This window comes from Macrobrachium nipponense, chromosome 1 (assembly GCF_015104395.2).
Source record: "Macrobrachium nipponense isolate FS-2020 chromosome 1, ASM1510439v2, whole genome shotgun sequence".
Classification (NCBI taxonomy): Eukaryota; Metazoa; Arthropoda; class Malacostraca; order Decapoda; family Palaemonidae; genus Macrobrachium; species Macrobrachium nipponense.
Window position 1 is genome coordinate 181,934,474 of NC_087200.1, and position 20,406 is coordinate 181,954,879.

The 20,406-nt window shown below is 43.6% G+C and overlaps 1 pseudogene; it reads right to left on the minus strand.

Annotated features, from left to right (window-relative positions):
• The window catches only part of LOC135219891 (uncharacterized), an 87,044-nt pseudogene extending 70,947 nt beyond the window's left edge, over positions 1-16,097 (minus strand).
• Positions 16,098-20,406: the final 4,309 nt, after the last annotated feature.

Genomic DNA, 20,406 nt, shown 5'->3' on the forward strand with positions numbered 1-20,406 from the left:
CACTCCAGATGATCTGTCAACAGGGGCGAGACCACGACGTGACTAGACCATATTGACCATACCATGAGGGCTAAGAAGTAAAATATATATATAAAAATATATATCACCACCTGACCCACCTAGCCAAAGTTAAGGTGTGTTAACTAAGGCTTAAGAGTTAAGAAGTCACCGTTGTCGGCGACTCAACTACTAAATTAAGAGCTCTTCCTAACCATTTTCTACAGGATAGGATGAGTGGTACTTCTTGCCCCCAAGATTGTGTCTGCAGACACGTATGGCCCTAGCGAGCAGCAGATCTCATATGCCATCTTCACATCTCGCAGGGAGTGTGAATTGAACACAGAGTTGCTTCGCTAAAACATGGTACTCAGGATGTTGCTGAGTGCCATGCTCGTTGAAATGCTTCCGAGGCCGCGCCCTCACCTCGTGAGCATTCAAATCGAAAGATTTCAAATCTTTGTGCAAACACAAAGAAGGAGCTTTTTTGAAAGACCTCCTTAACAATAAAGCCAAGGTGTTTTTCGATATGGGCAAGTCTGGTCTTTTCGGAACACTGCAGATTGTCCGTACGACTTCGACTTTCTTGAGTTTTATGAGATAAAACTTGAGAGACCTGACAGGGCACAGGACTCTCTCTGGCTCCTGCCCACTAACTTGTGCCATCCTTGCTTCCAAGCTCCTGGCCCAAGGACAAACGGGTTTCCATTCTTAGGCCATAACGAAAAGCTTAGAGAGCACACCGCCTTGTGTTCTCTAAAGCCAAACTGTGACGATGGCTTAAAATCTCTAACCCTCTTTGTCGTATCTAGGGTGGTTAGAAAAATGCCTTCCTGATCACATGCAAGAAGTTAACAGGTAGATGTTCGAATGCTTTGACATCAAGAAACTTCAGACTATGTCTAAGTTCCAATTGAAAGCTTCGATCTGGACATGCACAGTCAGTCCGTCTGTACTAACGTCAGGTGACCGACCAGTTGACCAGTCAGACGAATCAAGGACAGCAAGGCTGTACCCTGAAGACCATAAGGCACTATTCTTCGCTGAAGGATGAGTGTTTGGACTGCCTGGGCGATTCAAGCTAAGCAAACCTTGGGGGGTGTATCAACGCAACCAACAAAGTCGTTAGCGAATCAACTCCTGAGCCACTCCTGACTCGAGCTTCTGGTCCAGGCCAGAAAGGAGCGAGGAGCAAAAAGGCGATTCAGTCCCGAAGGACGAATGCCTGACAGTCCAACCTGGTCTAATGTTAAACGATCATCGGGGGTGTAAAAACGCAACCGACTTCGTCAACAAGAAACTCAGGGCTACTATATGTCTCCTGATCTCGCACGAGTGTCTGACTCGAGAAAACAGGCGAGACAAAAAGTAGATGGTGAGCGAGTTTCGAGATTTCACAGAACTCAAAGATCGTGAAGGGCTTTGTTGTTTGACAGAAGCAAATCTCTGAGCCCAAAGGCCGTCAACAACATATTGCGTATTCTTTAATAGTTGTGACTGCCAGCTTATCCATTCTTCAAACGGAAAGGGAAGACTGCAATCTTATGCTGTCAACATCTCGATAGTCTGAACGTAGTCAGACTCAGAGCGGAGAGGTTATAGGTACCTTTCGTGTTTAAAGGAGACCGACTCTCGGAAAAGGTTCCTGGAAGGACGTGACCTCTGTGAATCTAGGGTCTTGAAGGCCAACATGGGGCGATTAGCGTCATTGTCGCTCCCTGTGATAATATAAATCATCTTATTACATTTCCTAAGTGATTGAAAAAAGGGGAAAAGAGACTAAACATCATCCCCGTTCAATATCATAGGATGGCGTTTAATGTTACGCTCCCGGATCGAGAAAAAGGGAGCAGAGAAGAAGAAGCCTCTTCGTCCTCAACCTAGCGAAGAGATGAATGAAAGGACGTCCCTAAAGTCTCCACAACTCTCAACATACTTCTAAAGAAAGATTCCACTCGGAAGTCGTAGTTGCTGCCTTCGATCGAGACGATTCGAACCGACTTTTGCAATCCTGTAACGAACCTCTAGAGGATCGTTCCATTCTAGCCTGTTGTTATAATAGGCTCTTTCTCGTAAACCCACGAACCGGGGACCGAGAGAAGATACTTCCTAAGATATGAGAGAGCTGTGGAAGATCAGAGTTGATATGGACCATGGTTCCAAAAAACTCGTTTCGAGGACTGGAGGGACGACTGAATTGCTTCCACTTCTTTCAGATTATGATCCAGGACATCTGAAACCCTCTCCAGATGTCCGGCACTTCTTTCTATCACCTCAAGAGATACTTAACGCACGAGAGATGTTCAGAATCATTCCTAGATCTTTAATAAAATTTCAGTTTTCCCGGTAGGAAAAAACTGTAGAGGTCTGAATTGCAGTCTATTCAGGGAAACAAACTTCTTTAGGAAGGAAAAGGTCCCCAGCAAGCTCATCCATCCCTCACACAGTATGTTTACTTCCCTAATAAGGCTGCGCTTTGCCTAAGCAAGAGAGCATATAATAGTGCAATGTGTGGTAGACTCGTAGTCCTATACCGTGCGGTAACGAGCACCGAAAGGAGTAAGATATCTCTGTAGAACATATTAAGGCCAAACGAATGCAATGTTTATTCATTCATGTAAGAAAATCCCCTCAATCTTAGGCTAAGTCGTGATTGTAGGGCAGAGATACAGTTCGTCAGTCAATCCCGCAGGAGAGAGAGAGACGTAACTGCCAGCACAGAGATACGGTTAGTCAGTCAATCCCGCAGGAGAGAGAGACTTAACCTACAGCGCATGACAGCGAACGAGTTGGTACTGGCTCGTTGGACTGGAGGAGAGGAGTCAGAGGACAGTGACAGCAGCAGCTTACGATCGTCCGTCATCGTCGTCTCTTAACTTTATGCCTGGGTTGCCAGCTACCCTATTCTATGAAGAAAAAGGTCCGTTATTTTAGCATAAAGAGACTCTCAAGCTGGTATATTTAAGCGAAACAGAAAACGCTAAATATACAGATGCGTTTGTGTCGTCAGAACACTACCATACAACGGTAAAAGATAAATCGGAAAACTCCTGGAAGGCTGCAGGGAGTTACGATTAAATGTCCTTAAAATGGACCATAGACCTCTCGGTTGCCATCCGAAGAGTAAACTACAGCAAGCGTATATGACTTGAACAACCAGAAATAAAATAACGCAAGGCAAAATATGAAATTATATCACAATAAAGTTTGTTCATACTTACCTGGCAGACATATATATAGCTGAATTCGGAAATAACAGCTAACATACATATCTGACAGGCAAGTTCATGAACAAAACTTAGGAGAATCGAAGCAGTCAGCTCAAGCTTCTTATGTTATTGGACATAAGCGTTCATTGACGTAGTCTACAAGTCTATTTCTTGTACGAGTCTGCGAATGACGAATGAGATCTCTTCCGAATCTTGTCAATAAGAGCTTATTCGCTTACGCAATATCAAGTTAATGAGATGTTTGTCAATGAGAACTAACCCATTTACGGGACAAAGAGATTTACAAGAGGGGATACCCACACTTGACAAAACGATAGATATTGTCAATGGGGGAAAGTCTCACTGAATTGATAAAACGTAATCAGGAAGTCGAGCATTTTATTTCCGATTCCCGTCTCAAACGAGGAAGGGGCAAGAATCCTGTTAAGAGACTGGGCTTACGTCAGGTAGAACGACGATGTTCAATTCGGCAGCGTAGTCCCGACTAGGAAACTAACAAAATCTATCATCTGAAAAGCCCTTTCAGATGGGCTAAAAAGCTGGCAAAATTATCTGGGAAGAGGAAGAAACTCTCCAACCAGCTTCCTCTCCCGTATCACCAACTAATGCCTGCTAAAGCTTAAAAATTTATTGGCAGTATGGCAAAGGCAGTCCTGTCTTGCGCTTTCCTGAAGAGCGTACTTTTGATGAGTGCCTTTGCAAGAATCCTACTGAACGTTGCCGAGAGTCCTGACGTGCAGGGACATCGAGGCCTTTATAACCCGTAACTGCCTTATCGCAAAGTCTTGACTGCGGTAGTGGCAACTTAAATTTATTGGCAGAATGGCAAAGCTTGCGGTAGAGCAAACGAGAACTTCCCTTGAGCTTTCCTTAACTCCATCCACCTATGCGAAAAAGCAATATTAATTGACAGAGACCTCTTGAATTCACGAAACCCGATGTCTTGCTGGGTTTCGAAGAAGAAGTTGTCTGTTCACTTTAAGCTTACTCCGAAGCACTGCTACTTCATTTCTTTGCAGGTGAGGTAGAAGGTATCATCGAAGGTAGAGGTAAAAATTCTCTAAGCCCAAATCTGAAACAAGAGCTTGAAGAGTTCAACAGAAACGTTCAGCCAGGCGACACACCTGGCGTGCGCTGGTGCACGCTCGGCGTGCGCTGGTGCACGCTCGGCGTCCACTGGAGCGCGCTCGCGGCCATTGGAGCGCAGGCTCGGCCCGTCCACTGGAGCGCGCTCGGCGTCCACTGGAGCGCGCTCGGCGTCCATCTCGGGCGCGCACGCGTCGGTCCACTGGTGGCGCACGCTCGGCGTTCCACTGGCGCGCGCTTGGCGTGCACCCCGCGCGCCCCTGGCTTGGGCGTCCGCTCTCAAAAGCTTACTGCTACTATGACTTCTTTGACGTATTTCTCGGTGGAAAGACGGACACGAGTTCAGGCGACGTTCGCCTCTTATTCTCACTGAAACGCAATAACGAGAGAGAGAGAGAGAGAGAGAGGACGTGAAGCGTCCTCTTCTATAAAGCTTCTATTTAGAGGGCGCGAGTCCATCCGAAAGCTCAACCCTGCGCGGGGGGAGGACGCTTCGGAGGACGAGAAGCAATCCTTCAGGATTCGTGCACGTGCACGCACTTAGCAGTCTGGGGATTTTCATCAGAAACTGCCGAAGGCACGCCAGATCGGTGGGGGTTCCTCGTAACCCTCCCTTCGGCTTTCGACATGCTCTCTCCCTCGTTCTGGGAGTCAAGCAGAGGTCCCGGCCTAGAGGCGAAACGAGGCCGATCTGACGCACCCTCCACTACACAAGGGGTATCACTGCACTTCTGCACTTCACTTTTACTCTCTAAAGCAAGCACTTTCGATTCTAAGTTACGAATCGAAGGGAGTATCAGAGAAAGGGCAATTTCTCTACAGACACTGCTTAGGGCCCGAAGGCAACACTGCAGGGGTTAGGAGTAAATCCATTACAGAAGTAGCACTTCACAGCAATGAAGGAGAGCGAGCACCTCTCGTAGACATATACATACCCGTAGGCCATACTACAGGATTATGCAAAATAAAGTTCTACAGGAAGGTTAGCAGGTTCACTACCCTCTTTTACTTTTGTTATGATTAAATTGCGTACATACGAATCATACGTCTTCCCTTACGGAATTAGACATGTTTACTGATTAATTGCGTACATACGAATCATACGTCTTCCTTACGGAATAGACAAAGTCTCACCCTCCTTACATGACAAATCTCAACAAAGAAGCAAGACCCATACCCCTCGTACATACCAAGTGCGAATCTACCGAAGCTTTCGGTAGCCACACCCTCTGCTTTGACACACCCACCCCGTCTGAAGCTAGCCTAACTAGATTCAGATATTTTATGCAAAAATGAATCAAATTCAAATCAATTTAAGATAGCGTATGCCTAGCCACAAATCCAAGTGAATAAATCAAAAGACAAATTAGGATACTTAGCGGCAATGAAGTTTCCAAAAATCCTAAGACGGAGGTACTGAAAACAGGTGTTTTCAGCACCGGCGACAGAAAAATTTATGATAGAAAATGGGAATGATTCCTGATACCCGCCTCCCAGCGGCGGGAAGGGAATGGGTACTAACCACCTGACTCCCACTGCGTGTGTCGTAAGTGTTTAAAATTTCTGTCGGATTCGGAAAAATACAGCTATATATATTATTCTTGACAGGTAAGTTTTTCATGAACAAAACCCAATTATAAATTAAGTTGATGGCGCAATTGTTAGAAAAGATATGGCTTATGAGGCCTACAAAGACTGAAATTATATACTACATATAATTTTCAGTGGAAGGAAAAGAAAAAAAGTTTTCAATGTTAAAGGCCTACTATAAGAAATTTTACCATTACATACACTAACTTCACAACAATGCAGTTTGGGTGATATGGAAATTACGATACAATTTACGCTTAAAAATTATCAATAAAATTTAGGCTAATATAATAATTATTGTTATACTGTATACTAGGCTAAATTACTTTAGGCCAATGCACCTAGGTTGGGCTATATATCTCACCAAATGTACAACTTCAAGTAAATTTATCAGACAAAGTTAGCCTCTCAACAGCTGATAAATCAGTATAGTACAAATCACAGTAGTACCTGTACCATTAGCTCCACAGATAAATATTGCTATAGGAGAAAGAAATAAAAGAAATAAAGCAAAATAACCTATAGTAATCAAATCCGAGCGGATCTTTCTTGTTTGTCTGCTCTAGGTGGGGGTGGGGTGGGGTAGGTAGGGGAGGCATGATACACCCACCCTCCTCCTGCAAACCTGTTTGTCCACCATGGGAGGGGGGCAGGGTAGGGAAGACATGAGGGGCAGTGCCGGGTTCCAGGGCAGCGTAGCATACGCCATCAAGCTCGTTGTTGTATAACAAGCTTTTTATTGTATAATTAACAGGGCATTGTAGATAAATATAGATTTACTTACATACGTTTTACTGAGTAAAGTCTAAATAACAAAAAATGTAACATTCTGACATTTGAAAATGCAGCAATGATAGATACAGGCACACATTTATCCTTTTGTAATTGAAATTACCTAAGGGAACTCAGTTATATTTTAGAAAATTTTCTTCTACACTAAACTGTTTACACATTACTGTATTGGTAACTGTGATATGGAAGTTGGTTCCTTTTAAAAAATTAGTATCCTCACTTCACTTTTTAATATTGACATCAATGTCAATTATTTCTCTCCCTGTCTGTATATAGGAAGTCCCTGGTTATCTGCGGACTCTGTTATCGCTGATCGGTTTATGACCCATTGTGATACCACAAGTTCTAAAATATCAATTTAGTTTTTATTATCTCATTCCTGTATGTACTCCTGATGTCACATCACATGTGCAAGTGACAGTGGTGTCATGATGTTTCAGGAAATTTCTTTCCAGCTCAGCAAAATGGTTACTATGCCATGTCAAGTGTGCAAAGTGTTAACCCTAAAAACCCAAGAAAGGATGTAGCTTCTTGTCATGAATTAAGATGTATCGTTTTTAATCTGAAATATGGCTTTCTCATAATTTTGATGTGAATTTGGCATTGATTTCTGATGCAATTTTTATTTACGTATTACAGACCCTGCAACTTAACAATAATTCAAGATCACAGTGGGTAAATCATAGCTTTGCGATTAGGTTAGGTTGGTGGGGATCCAGGGCTGAGGAAGGGGTGGCCTGTGAATTGTTTTCCATTACAACGTACTCTCCCAAACTCACTCGAGAACCATATTTTTTACTTGTCCCTATTACTGCCATATACATGGTTGTTACAGAGGATTAATCAAGCACATAGCATCACAGAAAATACTGTCAGACAACTCATATTTCAAAAGTTTTAGCAATCCAACTATCACATACTACCTCTTAAATGAGCCTTGGTAATACTATGGTATTTTAATTTCTCATCAACATGAGAATTACTACAGAAATGATTGAATGATAGCATTTTTTTTTTAGGATACTTGAGGGTAGGTTATACATATTACCATTAAAAATATGAAAACACTTGTATTGTATTCTAAGCCCATTGTTGATGTTTAGTGTTCCTTAACTTATATGAGTATTGATTTGGTATTGATTGGAAGTATTAATCACTCGTAACAAGGGCACAATATTATTTAATTATACATCACATAATGCCAATTTTTCTATCAAGTTCCTGGGACCTTTTCCGACTCCTAGCTAACAGCTATAATACAGTATTTACGGTTAAATTCAACAACGGCTGCCTCAAGTATAATTGCTAAAGGCAAGGGTAGTAATCATTACTGCATTCGCCAAATCGACAGCAAGAAGCTCTTTCATCCTGGAAATTGTTAACACTTCTAACTGAACTGAATTACCCAGAATGAAACAAATATGAACTTTTTAGCTGTACCTCCCAACCTTAATCCAGGGAATGTGTGTTGAATGCTTCAGAATGCACACCCTAACAAGGTCCTGTTGAGGAAGGTTAGGTAGCAATGAGTTTGACTATGGGGAAAGTGGCAACACTTCAGAACATTTGTGCGTGTTGTTCTTTTATACATGATGTACTTTGGGGAGAAGGTTCCAAGGAGGGAAGCTCCCAAGCCAGGTCAGGGCACGGCACCATACCCTATGATGGATTAAGTTAGGATACAGCCTTGTTGAAATATGTCAATGATACAGTACACAGACATTCCCCGGTAATCGGCAGACTCGGCTATCAGCAATCTGGTTTGTGGCGCAAAATGTTATTGTTATATACAATTAAGTTTGTTCATACTTACCTGGCAGATATATATATAGCTGTATTTCTGACGTCCGACAGAATTTCAAAATTCGCGGCACACGTAGTGGGGCGGCTCAGGTGGTAGTACCCATTCCCGCCGCTGGGCGGCGGATATCAGGAAACCATTCCCATTTTCTATTCATATTTATTCATTGCCCTTGTCTCCTGAGGGGAGGAGGGTGGGCACTCTAAGTATATTATATCTGCCAGGTAAAGTATGAACAAACTTAATTGATTGTATTTATAAAAAACATTTTAAAGTTCATGAAACTTACCTGACAGATCTATATATAGCGAATCACCACCTTCGGATGGTGGTAGAGACAGACTAGGATTTTAGGAAATTTAAAATAAAATAAAAGATTATCTTATTGGTTCCTTACCTGATAGCAAAGTAGACTATGTGATTACTGTCACAAAAGCCTGCTTATGCTTTATCAGAGTTGCCAGCCAGGTGTTGACCTGTAGTGCTGGTGCTCTCTGGATGCTCTGTCAACGGGAGCGTGACCACAATGTGACAAGACCATCTAGGCAAACATATGGCAGTAACACAGCAACCGACCACCACCTGACCAACTAACGCAAAAAACCCCTGATATTACACTATGGAATGGGAGATTTTCACAGAAGATCTCACCATCACCAAAAAACACAATAAACTAACCTAACCTAAGCTAAGGGATAGGGAGAGAGCTACCTTCAGCCCCCAAAACTGTGTCTGCCGAAATGTAAGGTCCCAAAGAACTACAGTTCTCGTAAATCGTCCTCACATCCCGGAGGTAATGTGAGGCGAATACTGAATTGCTCCTCCAGAAGGTGCTATCAAGAATATCTCTGATAGACATGTTCCTTTGGAAGGCAAGAGAGGTAGCTACGGCTCTGACCTCATGAAGCTTTCACTTTAAAGAGGCTCATATCAGTCTTCTGGCAAGATGAATGAGCCTCTTTAATGACGTCCCTCAAGAAGAAAGCAACAGCATTCTTCGACAACGGTAAATCCGGTCTCTTCACCGAGCACCAGAGATTACCTGAGGGACCCTTATCTCTCTAGTCCTATTCACATAGAACTTGAGAGCCCTGACAGGGCACAGGGCTCTCTCTGGTTCTTGACCCACGAGACTCGATATTCTTTGATATCGAAGCTCTTTGGCCAAGGATTAGACGGGTTCTCGTTCTTAGCCAAGAATGAAGGATTCAACGAGCAGACAGCGCTGTCTCCCGGTTTGAAACCCACTAGGCTACTGAACGCTGGATTTCACTAACTCTCTTCGCCGTCGCCAGAGAAGTTAGGAAAAGCGTTTTCCTCGTTAAGTCCCTAGAGAGCTTCATGGAGAGGCTCAAAGGGACTAAGCATCAGATGTTTCAATACCACATCTAAATTCCATGAGGGCGGTCTTGCTTGTGGATTTGGTAGTTTCAAACGACCTTAAGAGATCGTGCAGATCCTTATTGTCGGAAAGGTCCATTCCTCTGTGGCGAAAAAACGGCAGACAACATACTCCTATAACCTTGATTGTAGGAACTGCCAATTTTTTCACATTTCTCAGATGGAGAAAGAAATCCGCTATCTGATTCACAGAGGTCGTGGAAGAGGAAATTCCTTCCTTCTTGCACCATGCCCTGAAGGAAGACCACTTAGACTGGTAGACAGCTGTAGAAGAGGCTCTTCGAGCATTAGCGATTGCTCTCGCAGCTGCCTTTGAAAAGCTCTCGCTCTGGCCAGCTTTTCGATAGTCTGAACGCAGTCAGGGCCAGAGCGGAGAGGTTTGGTGAAACCTTTTGAAGTGAGGCTGCTGAGTTAGATCTCTCCTCCAGGGCAACGTTCTTGGGAAGTCCACAAGGAACGTCATGACCTCTGTGAACCACTCTTTGCTGGCCACATTGGGGCAATCAGAGTCAAACCTTGTCCCTTCTGACGCTGCGAACTTTCGCATTACGTCCCCATGATCTTGAATGGGGGGGGGAAAGGCGTAAAGATCCAGGTCTGTCCAGTTCCAGAGCAACGCGTCCACTGCAATTGCCCCTGGGTCCATAACCGGGGAGCAATACAGAGGAAGTCTCTTCGTCCTCGATGTAGCGAACAGGTCTACTAGAGGACGTCCCCACAATTTCCATAACTTTTGACAGACTTCCTGTGCAAGGTCATTCTGTTGGCAGAAGCTGATTCCGGCGGCTGAGAAAGGTCCGCCTGACATTCTGAACCCCTGCTACGAATCTTGTCAGGATCTTGATGTGCCTTGCGTCCGCCCATAGTAGAAGTTCCTTCGCCAGGAGAAAAAGGGATCTGGAGCGAGTCCCTCCCTGATTCTTTATATACGCAAGGGCTGTGGTACTGTCCGAGTTGACTTGAACAACCTTGCTTGACAGTTTCTCTTCGAAGAACTGCAGCGACAGGAATATCGCTGCCAGTTCCTTTACATTGATGTGCCAGACTACCTGTTCCCCTCTCCAGGAGCCTGACACTTCTTCCCCCCCTAGTGTTGCTCCCCAACCGGAAGTGGAAGCGTCTGAGAACAACACTAGGTCGGGGCTCAGAAGATTTAAGGAGAGGCCCTCTCGTAACCTCTGAGGGTCGAGCCACCATCTTAAGTGAACTCTTACATCGTTGGAGATCCTTAGGATCGCATTCAGGTCCCCTTTCGACGTCCATTCCTCCGCAAGGAAGAACTGAAGAGGCCTGAGGTGCAGTCTTCCCAGCGAGACAAACTTTTCTAGTGAGGAAATGGTGCCCAGCAGAGACTCATCCACTCCCTCACCGAACAAGCTTCTCTCTCTAGGAAGGCTGCGACTTTCTCTAACCCCAGTCGCTGACGTTCCTGGGATGGAAACGCCCGAAAAAGCCACTGAATCCATCTGAATCCCCAACAGATACACGATGGACTGTGTCGGGGTCAGATGCGACTTTTCGGCGTTGACCAACAGTCCCAGAGACTTTGCTAGGGCTAGCGTAAACTGAAGGTCCTTCAGACTTCTGCCTCGACGACTCGCATCTGATCAGCCAATCGTCGAGGTAGAGGGATATCCTGATTCCTTGACGAATGGAGCCACTTCGCTACATTCCTCATAATCGTGTGAAAAAACCCATTGGGGCCGTGCTGAGACCGAAACAAAGGGCTCTGAACTGCCAAACCCTGTTGTCCAAGACGAATCTCAGGTACTTCCTTGACAGAGGGTGGACTGGGACGTGGAAGTATGCGTCCTGCAGGTCTAGAGACACCATCCAGTCGCCAGGTCTCAATGCTCCCAGCACCGACTGAGGCGTCTCCATACTGAACTTTTTCTTTTCTACAAAAAGATTTAGCCTGCTCACATCCAGGACCGGGCGCCAACCTGATGACTGCTTTGGCACAAGGAAAATCCTGTTGTAGAACCCCGGTGACTCTAGGTCCCAGGGACTTGCTCCACCGCTCTTTTTCGACCATCTGGTCTAAGAGATCGAAAGAACCCTTTTCTTCTCTCCCTGATAGGATGGAGAGAGGTCTCTGGAGTCGAAGTCAAAGGAGGAGGATGAAGAAAAGGGATCTTGTACCCCCGATCTACTATCTTGAGGGTCAAAGGGTCCGCTCCTCTCTGCCTCCAAGACTCCGCAAAGAATACCAGTCTGGCCCCGACTGGTGTCTGAAGGACGAGATCTTCACTTGCTGGTTTTTGGTTTAAATGAAGCTCTTCCTCTTGGAAAACCTCTCCCTCGAGGAGCTGCTCTCGAGGGGGGTGCCCCGCGAAAGGGCTTGACTTTCTTCGGGGGTTTGCTGAAAGTTGACGTGGAAGGAACCGCTGGACGTCTTGAAGATTGAACCAAGAGGTCCTGGGTCGCCTTCTCTTGCAAACTCTGTGCAAGATCCTTTACCATAGCCTGGGGGAAGAGATGGTCCGAAAGAGGCGCAAAGAGCAAATCCGCTTTCTGAGCGGGAGAAACCGACTTAGCCGTGAAATTGCACAGCAATGCTCTTTTCTTCAGGAAAGCAGTTCCAAAATTCGAAACTAGCTCCTCCGAACCATCCCTGACGGCCTTGTCCATACATGACAACACGCTGGACAGCTCCCCCAGACTGAGAGACTCAGGACTTCTAGACTGACGGTCCAAAACTCCCAGACACCAGTCTAGGAAATTAAATACGTTAAGGGTACGCAGGAGACCCTTCAAGTGGTGGTCAGTCTCAACTGGAGTCCAGGTCACCTTAGCCGACGCCAAGAGAGACCTCCTCTGGGCGTCCACTAAACTGGAGAAGTCACCCAACGCGGACGAAGGGACCTTTATCCCGACATCCTCCTTGGTCTCATACCAAACTCCTCCTTTCCCTGCGAGTCTAGAGGGTGGATGGGCGAAAGTGGTCTTGCCCTGATCCTTCCTTCTGGACATAAAGTCTTGGAGTTTCTTAAACGCCCTCTTGGTCGACAGAGACGTTTTCATTTCAACGAATTCAGGGGTCTTAACGGTCTTAGACGACGAAAGTTGTGAGGGAGGAGACCTAGGGGCTGTAGGCTGGAACTTGTCTCCGAATGCTGAACGTAACAGCCTAACCAGAAACCTTGTAGTCGAGATAGCCGAAGCTACCGGCTGTTCTTCCTCTACGGAACTCCCAGGACTACTATGCTCCCCTTCCTCCCTAAGAGGAACTGGAGAACGCCTATCAGGAGAGGGAGTACGTCCCTTAGGTTCAATCCTGAAAACAGACTTCCGTTGGATGGAAGTATCCACTACAGGTACGGAAGCAGCCGTACGTTTCTCTTTAGACGCACGGACATCTTCCGAAAGAGAAGCATCCTTAGAAGCCAAGTCAACTGACTTAACTGAAGCTCCCCTTCGAAAGGAAGAGCGAGCTTCCTGAAGAGCAGCGCCAAAAGCGTCCTGCTTAGAGGAGCGGGCGTCCTGCTTTGCAGGCTCCAAAGCGTCCTGCTTCGCTCGAAAAGCGTCCTGCTTCGAACGCCGAGCGTCCTGCGGAGCGTCCTCAAAAGCGTCCTGTCTAATACCAGAAGCGTCCTGGCTTCGAACGCCGAGCGTCCTGCCTGCCAGCGTCCTTAAAGGAGTCTTGAAGAGCTCTCAAAGCGTCCTGGTCTAGAAACGCCGAGCGTCCTGCCGAGCGTCCTCAACCGCTACTTGTCGAGAGCGCAAAGCGTCCTGCTTCGAACGCCGAGCGTCTTGACGCCAGCGTTCCTCTCCTGAGAGAGTAAAAGATCTGCTAGGAGAGCGAGAACGTTGACGATCCGGAGGCGGAGAGAGAGACGAGCGAGCTGAGAGAGAATGAGGCCGCTTCGTCTCTTGACGGGCAGCCGAACGTCCTTCCTACGCCTAGATCGACTGCTGCTGGGCAAGTCTCTGAGCCATCAGCGACGTATCTGGTCCTGAAGGGACACAAGGATATCCTTCCGTAGGTGACGAAGGAGAGCAAATGAAGGGGCAGGACTGAGACTGCGAGAAGGCGAGGGGCGAGGGGACGCCTCTTTCCTTCTAGCAGGTAGCTATCTGCCTCTCAGTTGAACACGCCTGTGCGTGGAAAACACAGCACTGGGGCCCGAAGGCAACAAAACAGGATTAGGTTGGGCAAAATCTACTGGTGTTAGAGGAGGAGAAATGTTACTATCCTTACCTTTAGTAGAGCTGCCCTTAGAGGAAGACCTCCTGACTCTATCGCGCTCTAATTTGCGCCGATAGGTCTCATACATCCTCCATTTATCATCATCCAAATCCTTACATTCATTGCACCTATCATCAGCCACGCAAACATGCCCCCTGCAATCCATACAAACTGGTGTGAGGATCAACTGAAGGTTTTAAGAAGCCTCACTTCATTCATTCACTCCTCCCCCCACACACACTCTGAAACTTCCCCGAACTTGATCCAGACATACTGAATCCAGAAAAGTCAATCCAAAATCAAAAACCAATCCACTATTCCGCGTGCCAATCCAACAATCCAGAAGTCGATACCAAAAGTCAATCCAGATATAATTAAGCGAGATATATGAAAAATCCTAGACGGAGGTACTGTAAACAGATGTTTGCAGCACCGGACGACAGAAAAAATATGAATAGAAAATGGGAATGGTTCCTGATATCCGCCGCCGCAGCGGCGGGAATGGGTACTACCACCTGACGCCCACTACGTGTGCCGCGCGAATTTTGAAATTCTGTCGGACGTCAGAAATACAGCTATATATATATCTGTCAGGTAAGTTTCATGAACAAATCGGCAATTTAGGCCATAACATAACTAACAGAGGTGCCATAAACTGCAGTTTTGGTTACTGGCGGTTCTTGCTTATCCGCAACCACCCACTGGGAACGGAACCCCGCCAATAACCTGGACTACCTGTAGTTTAAGCAGGCCATGAGGTCCAGGATGGACCCAATGCCCTACGTTAAGTCAGGCAAAGTTAGGATACATTCCTGAAACATAGGTAGGCTAAACCATACATTTTTCTAACTGTTTACCTTGTGGTTTATGCATTTCAGACCATTCCTGTTGTTGCAATTTACTTGTTTTACTTTCTCTCCCCTCTTGAAAATCCCAGATTTCTACATCCAGGGGGTACCCAGTCATTTGTTATATAGAGCCTAACATGAAAATGGTTGTTAGCACCAACTCCTACGTCAGAAATGCATAAAACCATGGGATAAACACTTCGATAAGGACATGGTTCATGTATTTACAAAGAACTTCAAGTACCATAGTATAGGCTACCCCCCTCAAATCCTAGACTAACCTATGGCCTAGGCTACCTGACCTAATCAAAGTACAATTATAGTATATATTAAACATCATAAATATAGTATAGGTAATGCTAATCTTAGTAGAAAGGATGAGTCATTGGTTCTTGGACACCTCCGTTCACAACATCTCTTCCCACTAGGCCTACCTAGGGATAATCAACAAAACTTTTGTAGGCCTACTTGAGAGTAATCAAATATTTGTGAATCTGGTATAGCTTAGGTTATACTAATATATCATTTTCAGACAAAGTTAAAAAAAATAAAAATCTCTTGACTCTGCCTAGCCTAATAAGGTAAGATAGCACTAAAATTGGAGTACCACGTCCCAACCAATCTACAGCACAATGATATGTTTACACAAAATTACCGTGTTAGGTATGGTTAAAACATAATCTACTCTGGAGTATGCCTATTGAAGATATACTTTCCAACTTCTACGATAGTTCCAGTCTTTCACAGTAGCAGTAAGGTTAGGCTACCGGTAAATGCTAACCTGTATACCTAGTAGTTTATTTAAACCATAATTGCATCTGAAACAATTAAATCAAAGCACTACATGTCCATTTGAACGACATACAGGGCCCTGCATCACCGCATCCAAGTGTAGGCCTAAGGTAGAGGTATTGCTTAGGCCTACTATACTACTACCTACTACATCTTCGCTCTGCGGGAGGACAAAAAAAAAAAAAAATGGCACTCACTCACCGAACATACGAAGATGCATATCGTAGGAGGGTGAAGACCCGCAGGCCAACAAGATGACCCTCTGCGACCCGGTCATCTTCTCGAGGTCAAAATGATGGAGGAAAAATGGTTAACTCGAATAATGATAGACTAAGCGCCAGTGACGCGCCGCCGCCGCCACCACTTTGTTGACATTTGTTCTTGCGAGAGGTCACGGGGTCACGCCCTGTCACCATCTCCCAACTCGTCACTGTGCCAGATACGGGGGGGTTGGTTGGTTTCACCTTCGCGTTGTCCACATATGCTTTTCGACTGGTCAACAAAATCTTTCGAGAGAAATTTTTCGCTTTCACGGGAGCTAGGAACCCACCCATTACGTGACGTCACACCTGCTGGGAGTGACGTCACGGATGCGTTTTCGAGAGTGACGTCATCGTTATGAAACATATACTCAATAAAGACGTGTATGGGTTCGTCACGTTGCTTCCAAGTCGACCGGAATATGATGGTTAGAATGTGCGAATGAAGAAAAGACGATAAATGCTCATGATTTGCTTTAAATTTCCCTCAGTTTGTAAAAGAAGCCAGGGAACACTTCCGAACAGGTCAGGAGAGTGCGCTATTGACAAAATGAAAATCCGATATGTGGGTGTTAACGGCCATTTTAGGTTTCCCCCTTTCCTTCGCTGTTTTCCCAATGTGGGATGTTCAACACAGGAAGGATTTGTGTAAGGGCTCCAGATAAGTATTACAGATGATTCGCAAGTAAAGAATCAATAAATACCAAAGATTGCTGCGAAAGATACGACTGAAATTTTTTCAAGTTTCAGAATGAAAATAAAAAACTATTCTCGAAAAGTTTGCCTGTAGCAGAATAATAAAAAAAATTTTCGCTATTATACATAAATAAATCTAATCGATGGGGACAAAACAGATCCAACCTGTTTAAATAATAATACCGAACACATTACGCAATCGTCGAACAATGCAGTGTTCGCGGCTGTGCACGACGATGACAATTATTATTGGGTGCTGCAACGTGATGCAATGTGCAATGATTTCGCGACCCCCTTTATTTGTGGGCCACACTCCAGTTATTTCTTGCGCTGATGCAATTATCGATAGGCGGAATGGGTGTCATCATCAATTTCCACCCAATTGTTTGCAAATTCCCCTCCAGGGATTACTGACGCATCGTGACTGATCATATCATATATGCTTGTCACATGGCAGCTTTTAGATAACTGATGTTGCAGGATCGACATGAACTGATTACTACGATATGATCCATCTTCGGCTAAGCTATGTAATTAATGATTAATTCTCGGGTTGTCTTGTATTCTTCTTCTCGAGGATTGATAAGATTTCTCATAGGCACATTGTCATTATCAGTTTTCTGAGAGGGCAAGGAATCAACGATACAGTTTACTATTTTGATTTATGAAAGTATTTCCATAATATTACCAGTGGCATCTCATTATGCCTCTCTTGCATCAGACTGATGCCAGGTCATATGATGTTTTTTTTTTATCAGTCATCGCTAAATTTGAACACTGCATAAATTTATTTAAGTTGAGTGCTTCAAATACTCGGATTAAAAATGACTTACACCCACAGGCTCTCTCTCTCTCTCTCCTACATTTCACACACACACACACGCACACACACACACAGACACACACACACACACACACACACACACACACACACACATATATATATATATATATATATATATATATATATATATATATATATATAAGGCAGAATTTGACATTCTATCATAACAATAGAAGTAAAATATGAAAATGTTCATAGACACAATGCACACACACACACGTGCACACACACACACACACACACACACACACAACACACACACATATATATATATATATATATATATATATATATATATATATATATATATATATCTTATGTATGTATGTAAAATCTGAATCACGAAAGTTAGGAACGTGATAGATCCATAAATAAGATATATGCCACGAAGGAAAAATAAACGAAGGAGTAACTGCCGAGACCTTTCGACGTTTTCACGTCCTTTATTGAGGAGAACTGCTCAGTAAGGGACGTGGAAACGTCGAAAGGTCTCGCAGTTACTCCTTCGTTTATTTTTCCTTCGTGGCATATATCTTTATATATATATATATATATATATATATATATATATATATATATATATATATATATATATATGTGTGTGTGTGTGTGTGTGTGTGTGTGTGTGTGTGCGCGCGTGGGTATGCATAAGTATACGTCCATAATCATAGTTTGTCTTTCATAGCCATACCAGTGTCAAACTGCGCCTCATTACGTAGGCCCAAAGGCACATAGGCACGGCAGAATCCTATCAGTCTCTGCATTATTAACCCTTTCGGTCATTTCGTCGCAAACTTTGCTCATCAGTCTAACTTGGGCGAAGGTATAAACCTCTCTCTCTCTCTCTCTCAAGTCTTCGCCAACAACCGTAGTTTCAGACAACCATATTGATTCTCGGAACGTATCGTGTTCAATCGACCTAAATCTTATTTAATATTGGTGGGTCCTCCCCAAAACTGGGGGCCCCGCGATCGAGTTTCTAGGAAGGAGTAGTAAACGACTTGAAGCCTTTCTTGTATTGATTGGCTTTGTTTTGTTTTCGTTGAATGGGGAAGTCGCGGACCGATCGACTCTGTTCAATTTTTGCTCGGCTTGTCAAGAAGGTTTGAAAGTCTCTCTCTCTCTCTCTCTCTCTCTCTCTCTCTCTCTCTCTCTCTCTCTCTCTCTCTCTCTCTCTATATATATATATATATATATATATTATATATATATATATATATTGGTATTGCAATCTACATATTTCTGATGTCAACATGACTATATATATATATATATATATATATATATATATATATATATATATATATATATATATATATATATATATATATATATATGAATACCATAGGAAAATGATAGTCAGAAATCCAAGCCCTTTTGTCTTTAGTAAAGACGAAAGCGCTTGGATTTCTGCCTATCATTTTCCTGTGGTATTCATATATATATGAAGTCACGTGCATCTACTGTGATTTTTTAAGCGCGCGCGCGCGCACATACACACACAGCCACACAAACACACACACACACACACACATATATATATATATATATATTTCCAGAGCTCTCATAAGTTAAAACATGTCTGTTATCAGTAGGTGAGATGTAAGAAATACTCAGATACATACAGTGCAATATCTCTGATAATCTTTCACATCGTATACATACCCTTATTTGACCCTTATTTGCCGCCATAGGAAGGGAAAATGTTATGTTCGACGCGAGAAAAGGTAGTCTTCCAAATCTGCTTGTATGTAATAATCAACTTATCGCAATCGGTACACCTAATTGGGGATTTTCTCCTTCTTGTCGATAATATATATATAGATATATATATGTATATATATAATATATATATATATATATATATATATATATATATATGTGTGTGTGTGTGTGTGTGTGTGTGTGTGGTGTGTGTGGTGTTGTGTGCGCAGGTTCAGTTCAAGTATGCAGTTACTTTCAATTATGTTAACTCTCTCCACCAAAACCCACATTAATTTTATCCTGCAAAAACAGGCACCATGCAACGCGATTGCGTTCTTATGTTATACGTGATAGCGTGCAACTAGTTTGCTGTCACATGCTTTTCTTAAGATTTTAAACTGATTTGTTATTCATTTGATTTTTTATATACAGACCCGAGGATTGCTAATCCTGTTGCATTACAATGAAGTTTTTTTTTTTAAATACTGCTGTCATGAGCTGTCGGTATTTTTTGTCCACTTCTTCTACAGATTTTGTCCTCATTTGGTTAATTCCTTCCTCTCTGTAATAATGTATCACTTAAGGACTGCAATTCATTCTGTTTAATGATATTACGCTTCTTGCGGTGCACTGTAGGCATTACTTAAGGTTCTTTGCAGCCTGCATTTAGCCCCTAGCTGCAACCCCTTCGCTCCTTTTACTGTACCTCCTTTCATATTCACTTTCTTCATCTTACTTTCCATCCTCTCCTAATAATTGATTCACAGTGCAAACTGCTTTTAGGTTTTCTTCCTGTTACACCTTTCAGACCTTTTACTGTCAATTTCCATTTCAGCGTCGAATGACCTCGTAGTCACAGTGCTTGGCCTTTGGCCGAAATTCTATATTCAATTCAATAACATTACGTGTAGACTCAAAAGAAAAGTTTGTTCCTTTTTTTTTTTTTCTTTTTTTTTTTTTAATAAACTTTTTTTTTCGCACGGAACCGTGTTATAAAAGAAAAAGAAAACTATTTTCTATAAAGGTATAAGAGTATGGAGAGTAAAAGATGATTAAAAGATTAATGAAAGATTCTTCAATATGAGAAGTCTTTTTTTTATTTCTTTTTATTTCACCACATACATACAATACTATATTAACATACATACATACCAGGATCCATACAGACTGTATGGA